Source organism: Chinchilla lanigera, unplaced genomic scaffold, assembly GCF_000276665.1.
Source record: "Chinchilla lanigera isolate Chin_1 unplaced genomic scaffold, ChiLan1.0 scaffold00059, whole genome shotgun sequence".
NCBI classification, from domain to species: Eukaryota; Metazoa; Chordata; class Mammalia; order Rodentia; family Chinchillidae; genus Chinchilla; species Chinchilla lanigera.
The window spans coordinates 10,571,640-10,578,634 of NW_004955460.1; the positions used below are offsets into that span (position 1 = coordinate 10,571,640).

The following is a 6,995-nucleotide window of genomic DNA, read 5'->3' on the forward strand; positions in this document are numbered from 1 at the left end:
GGCGCACACCTGTAAACACAGCACTAGGGAGGCTGAGGCACGAGGATCATTGAGAGTTTGAGATCAGCCCGGGCTACAAAGTGAGCTCAAGGCCAGCCTGAACTGCATAGCGAGACCCTGTCTCAAAAAGACAAAAAAAAAAAAAAAAAGTAATACAACAACCATTGTTAATTTCCTACAACTTTGTAACTCTGTATTGTTTGTATTGTTATGCTATTTTGTAAATGGATGTCTGCCTGTTAAAAAAAAATATATAAATCCTACCACTGGAAAAAAAAAAGAAACAAAAATCAAAATCAAATGGAGGGGGTTGGGGATTTAGCTCAGCGGCACAGCGTCTGCCTAGCAAGCGCAAGGTCCTGAATTCGATTCCCAGTACCGGAAAAAAAAAAAAAAAAACCCAAAAAACCCCAAAAAACAAAAAACCAAATCGATAGCTTAATTATAAGAAACTTCTATGTACCACCCAAATCAAGAAACAACCCTTCCCAAGAAATAACCAACCATTTCCAAGACCCTACCACACATTCCATTATAACTGGCCCCCTTCCCCTAAAATCAACTATCAGTCTGAGTTTCATGTTTTTGGTAGTGGGGATTGAACCCAGAGCCTTCACACTAAGCTATATTCCCAGCCTTTTAAAAAAATTTTTATTTTGAGACAGGGTCTCATCAAGTTGTTAAGCTGCCTAGGCTGGGCTCAAATGTGTGATCCTCCTGCCTCAGCCCCACAGTTATGGACTCACAGGTGTGTCCCACCCTGCCAGGCCTTCATGTGTTTCTTTATAGTTATGTCACTGAAGAGTACAGCCCTAGATACTCTCACGCATTTAAAAATGTATTTCTTTTTTAATTCTAAAAGTTCTCTTCCATTTTCTTTGTTTCCTTACCACTTATCTGGTATTGAATCTGAACCATTTGCCCTATGGTTGCCCAGAGACTAGGTAAAATGTTTGTCAGTCTTTTTTTTAAAAAAATGATCATTTCCAGTATTCCATTTAAAAGCAGAACCTTGTGACTTTACTTCCATTAGGCCCCACATCTCAGTGATTTTTACAACCTCCCAATAGCACCGCAGGCTGGTGACCAAGGCTTCAATACATGGACCTGTGGACACCTGACGTCCAAACTATAAAATCATATGTACATTTATGATGAGTCAAATATGAGGTGATACTTGTACAGAAAATCAGAACCAAAAATCAGGAAGTATATATACCCTTTCATCCCTGCTTAAAATCATATATAGCAGTACTATAATCTTGTAAAATTAAAAAAAAATTAGATGACAGTTCTATGTTGTTTGCTTCCTTATGACTGTCCCTAATGATCTTTTTTATCCTCATCTTTTCCTTAGACAGATGAATCAACAACATGATTAGAAAGAGGTCACATTTTAATTGTAAGTTTCCTCCAAATGCTCTTGACCTTCCTGCCTAGACATGCCTTGTTCCCAGCTCTATTTTCAGGGTTTAGCAAAGCTGTTGAATGAATGATTGGCTCCAAAAACATCTTCCTTTGTGAGACTGAAACTGAGCCCGGTGTGGTGGTGCACACCTGTAATTTCAGCACTTGGGAAGGGGAGACTCAGTCAGGAGGATTATTGTGAGTTCGAGACCAGCCTGGGCTACAAAGTGAGCTCAAGGCCAGCCTGAACTGCATAGGGAGACCCTGTCTCAAAGACAAAAAAAAAAAAAAAAAAGTGAGACCCTGTATCAAAAACACCGCCCCCCCGAAAAATCAAATAATGCCTAGTATAAAGAAATTCACAAATAGAGAAGTTAGGAAAAGGAATCACTCAGTTCTCCAGCCCAATCTTCTAATTCCAAAGTTGCATTTTCACCTCCCATGGCCAGAGTGCTTAGGCTGCCTTTGCCAAATCATTTTCTCAGTTTTCTCCTTGCTGAGGCAAAATACCCAACACTCAAGGTTAAAGGAGGAAAGTGAAGGAGACCACTACGAAGCAACTCTGAGCAGGACTTAAATTAACCAACTGGCTTTCTACATTTATTGGTGAGTCTGTCCAAGGCCTAAGCCCTTGTCTGGAAATGGGTGGTGGGCTCACAGTAAGTGAACTTCTGTGAGTCACTGATTCCTACTGAGGTCTGTAATGGCTCATGAAGCCCTGAAGTCTCAAAGGATGAGATGTGGTCAGGACACCTGGCTCCAAACTCAACTAGATAAAGACTACTGTAGCCTCAGGCATCTCATTCCTGGGTGGATTAATACCTTACTTGGAGAAGTACTTGAGAGTTCCTGCCCTTCTTGAGTATTCCCCTTTTGTTCCAATAACTAAATAAATATGGGTCTCCCAGAGATCTTCGTCTTAGCCCCCCAGAGAATCTTGAATTCTGTGAAAGGGGTTTGATCCTCTTGGAGTCCTGAAATCATTCATCTAGCCTTTGCCCTCCACTCGTTTGGGAGATTGCAGACCTGATCAGTCTGCAATAACAAAGGAGTAATATTAACCTGACTACTAGTTCAGCCCTTCCCAATAAAATTTGAGTATTAAGCCAACATGTTTTGGGGGGGTTTATGAAAGCTGAGTAGACAAATGAAATTGAGCTCAAATTTTTATTTCTAGTCAGTGGTAAGTAATGCAATGAGAGCTGTGTATTAGGAAAATCATCCTAGCTAACAATGTGGAAGAAAGCCTATTGAAGATATCTGGTGCCAAGGAACCCAGGAAACAAGAGCCAGCCAAGTCTGAACTCCACAGATAACAGTATGCAGGAGAAGAAAAAAAAAAATTACAAAATACAGATTGCAGAGTTATTCAATGAAATTTTGTGTGTACTTTTTTTTTTTTTTTTTTTTTTTTTTTTAAAGACAAGGTCTTTGTAGTTCATAGTTCAGGCTGGCCTTGAACTCACAGCAATCCTCTTGCTTCAGCCCAAGTACTGGGATTCTAGGCATGGGCCACAATACCTGGCTGGATGGGATTTCTGCATATAATTGGCCATCAGGGCAGGAGGAAGTAAGAGACAAAGTCAGATGCTGAGATCAAGTGACTATAGGATGGTAATATTAAGGATGAATGAGGGAAATGATGAGTTCAGAATAAGAAAATGTGATGTTTTATTTGCAGTACTGTGGACTGAACCCAAGGACTTTGTACTGAACTACATTATACGCCTAGCCTTTTTATTTTGTATTTTGAGACAGGGTCTTGCTAAATTGCTTAGTTGCCCAAGCTGGGCTAGAACTTGTGATCCTCCTGCCTTAGCCTCCCACAGTGCTGGAATTACAGGTATGTGCACCATCATGCTTGGTTACTGGGTTCATTTTAAAAGACAAAGTAGCTGGGTGTGGTGGTGCATGCCTGTAATCTCAGCCTGTAATCCCAGCACTCAGGAGGCTGAGGCAGGAGGATCATTGCAAGTTCGAGACCAGTGCGGGCTACAACGTGAGCTCAAGGACAGCCTGAACTGCACAGCGAGACCGTCTAAAAAAAAAAAAAGAATTTAATAGATAAAGTGAAATACGGAAAATAACATTCAAAATTACAGATTTAACTGTGTAAATAATTAGTCTAGAGTTTAACAGAATTTAAAAGAGCTCTAAAACAAGTTGTTCTTTCCATGATAGGCAAGGTTTTAAACAAATTTACATTCACAACTTTCAAAACACTATTTTCTTTAACCATCAATTGACTTACAAATTAGGACAGATAAGTAAACAATCCTCATTCAAGGGGGGTAAAATGATACTTTAAACAATCTTTTTAAAATTAAAACTGAATCATCGGGCCTGGGATATAGCTCAGTGGCACAAGTGCCTGCCTGGCAAATGCAAGGTCCTGGGTTTGATACCCAGTACCAAAAAAAAAAAACAAAACAAAACACCTGAATTGGGGGCTGGGGATTTAGCTCAGTAGCACAGCACCTGCCTGGCAAGTGCAAGGTCGTGAGTTCGATTCCAGGTACTGGAAAAAAACAACAACAAAAAAACTGAATCATCTATGAGCTCATGACACTCTGCCCTTCCATACTGCTTACAGCTTCTACTCCTTGATATTTTCATTCTGCACTGAGTTTTTTTAAAACCACAAATCCTACCATGGCAGAATGAAAATCCTTACTACTGATGATAAAACACTGCACTGTATGACTCTAGTGGACATGGGCAAAGTCCCTTCATACTTCTTCCCCCATTGTTATTCTCGTGACAGTGGCCAGGCTCACTGACTGTGTGTTGCTCTTTCCCTCCACTGGAGGCTCTTCTCTGGCCGATTATTCCTTTTTTTATTCCTTTTTTTTAATCCTCTGGTGGTGGGGATCAAACCCAGGGCCTCACAAAGGCTAGGTAAGTGCTCTGTCTTTGACCAAATTGTATCTCTTCATCCTCCACTTCTTCATTTCCTGAGAAAACCTGACAGCCTAGGTACCCCTCCCTCACCGTGTTCATTCATATAGCCTCATTTCTCTGAAATATTGATTTTGTAACAGTTATTTAGAAAGCTCTGTTTAATACTGGTCTCCTCAGCCAGAACCTTAAGTTCCAAGGAGGCAAGCCCATATATTTTCACTTTTGTGGCCTCAGGACACAGCCCACTGCCAGACACAAACTACAGTATAGATGCTACAAGAGCCCTTTTGGCACCTGTTTTTTCTCTTTTCAGATGAAAATTAACAACAGAACCTGCATCTCTGCGGGAGTTAACAGAGCTAGTATTTTTTTTTTTTTTTTTTTTTTAGTATATGTGCTGCCGAAGCAACCACATAGAACTAGTACATTGACTAGGCCATTGTGGTGTTGTGGTGCACGCCTGTCATCTCAGCACTCCTCTCATCCCAGCACTTGGGAGGCTGAGGCAGGAGGATCCCTGGGAGTTTGAGGCCAGCCTGGGCTACAAAGAGAGCTCAAGGCCAGCCTGAACTGCATGGCAAGATTCTGTCTCAGAAAGACCAAAAAAAAAAAAAGTATGTGGAAAATGCTCAGAGTATGTTTGTATGTCTTCTTCAAATAAAGTGATTGTCTCATGTACCTATTAGTTACATCTAGAAAAAATCTAGACTACAGTGAAGCCTTTTAGTATTGAACACATTGAATAGCGGCTCAAACCACAGTTAGCAAATGCAAGCCCTTTTACCTATGCTAGTTTATAAACTTTCAGTCTCCTTAGCCCATACCACAACTTTTATTAGATTTTTCACGCCTCCCACTCTTTATTTGCATCACTGGGTGCTGAACTCAGGGCCTTTGCACTGAGCTGTATATTCCCAGCCATTTTTAAATGTTGAGATAAGTTATCACGAAGACCCCTAGGCTGGGCTTGATTGTGGTGCTTCCTCAGCCTCCCAGAGCACTGGAGTCTGCGGCATGAGCCATCACACCAGCAGGGTTCTCTTCTATTAGCTGCTGTTAGCCTTCAGGATAAAAATCTAAAGCTTCTAACGACCTTTACAGGGACTAGGCCCAGGATCTCCAGCCATTTCCTCAAATTCACCACCGATCGCTGGGTGTGGTGGTGCACACCTGTAATCCCAGCACTCGGGAGGCTGAAGCAGGAGGATAGTTCCAGTTCGAGACCCGCCTGGGCTACAAAGTGAGCTCAAGGCCAGCCTGAACTGCAGAGTGAGACCCTGTCTCAAAAAGACCAAAAAAAAAAAAAAAAAAAAAAGGTAGGATGAAGTAGCCAAAATGTACTGCCCAAGGCTATATGCAAAAGAAAAAATTTCATCTGGGGCTGGGGATTTAGCTCAGCGGCACAGTGCCTGCCTGGCAAGCGCGAGGTTGTGAGTTCGATTCCTGGTACCGGGGGAAAAAAAAAAAAAAAGAACCCATGCAATGAATTCACCACCGCTCACTACCTCGGCATGCTAAATTTGGGGTGCAAACCCCAATGGCCAGGCTATTTCTCTGGTATTGTCTTTTGGACAAATTCACTCAACTGAGACATGTTACAGCGTAAAATCTTCTGCCTCGTCGCCCCTTCGTTCCAGCAGAGTGAAGCGAAGCGTCTTCTCTTTACACTGAAACACCGAGGGCAACAGCCACTCTGGCACTGAGCACAGTGGAGGTGTGGACCTCAGGGTTCTGGGACCGTGGCCGGCACACAGCAAACCGGCAGGGAGGAAAGTTGCGCAAAGTTTGGAGACACCGGAGGTTGCAGCTCTGGGGTCACCCATGGCACGTGCCAGGGCCGCGGGGTCGCTGGTCACACCGGTCCCGCTTCTGGCTGCAAAGGGACTCTGACACCCACGGGGTGTCTTCGCGAGTGCAGGGTGACAGGCGCCCACTTGTGCCCAAAGGCTGCGAATGCGGCCGCGTCCCCCACCGCGGCCGAAGTTCAAAGTCACAGTCCTCGCCTTCCGCTCCCACAGGCCAAGGTCTGAGCGCCCACTCCGCCGCCGCCGCGTTTCGGCCTCCGAAGAGAGCAAGCGAGGGCTACCGGCGGAGGTCGGTTCCCCGGCGTGTCGCCGCCTCGCAGCACTCCCACAGGCCGGCCCACGAAACTTCCTCAAGTGGCGAGAGGGGACCGGGGCGCCCAACCCCCCCGCCGGCTGGTCGCCGTCGCCAGCCCCCGCGCGCCTCGGGACCCAGCTCGCGTCCCTCAGCTCGGTGCCCCCCGCCCCCACCCGGCTGCGCGCGCGGACACCCCTCTCGCGAGGTCTACCGAGCGCCTCGCGCGCTGGCCACTTACCACTCAACTGACCGGCTCGCAAGGCGGCTTCCGCGCTGCGCGTTCTGCGCCCCCAACCGACGTTTGCAGCTGCGCCGCTACCACCGAGGGCGCCGACGCGCTCCTTCCGGCCCCGCCGCGGCGTCACCTCGCGCCTGCGCACAGCGCCCCCTCCCGACTAAGGACAGGAAGAACCATAGAGGCAAGCCGGGTGCCTGGGAGGAGGGACGCTGAGAGCGAGACCATAGAGAGGGCCGCCTGGCCTCTCCTGCTGCCTACTCAAAGTGCGGACCCTTGACTCCCCCATTAGGTGGGAGGACCAAAGGTCCGGAGATGCTCGATCCCACGAGGTGTCTCTGTCTCCTTAGAG

At 45.7% G+C, this 6,995-nt stretch overlaps 1 protein-coding gene across 1 annotated transcript in view; it reads right to left on the reverse strand.

Moving 5' to 3' along the window:
- Positions 1 to 6,782, reverse strand: part of Rnf216 (ring finger protein 216) — a gene marked incomplete in the record, with an annotated part of 154,686 nt that extends 147,904 nt beyond the window's left edge. The window contains 1 exon segment of the mRNA XM_013521126.1: positions 6,647 to 6,782.
- Between the last annotated feature and the right edge of the window lie 213 nt (positions 6,783 to 6,995).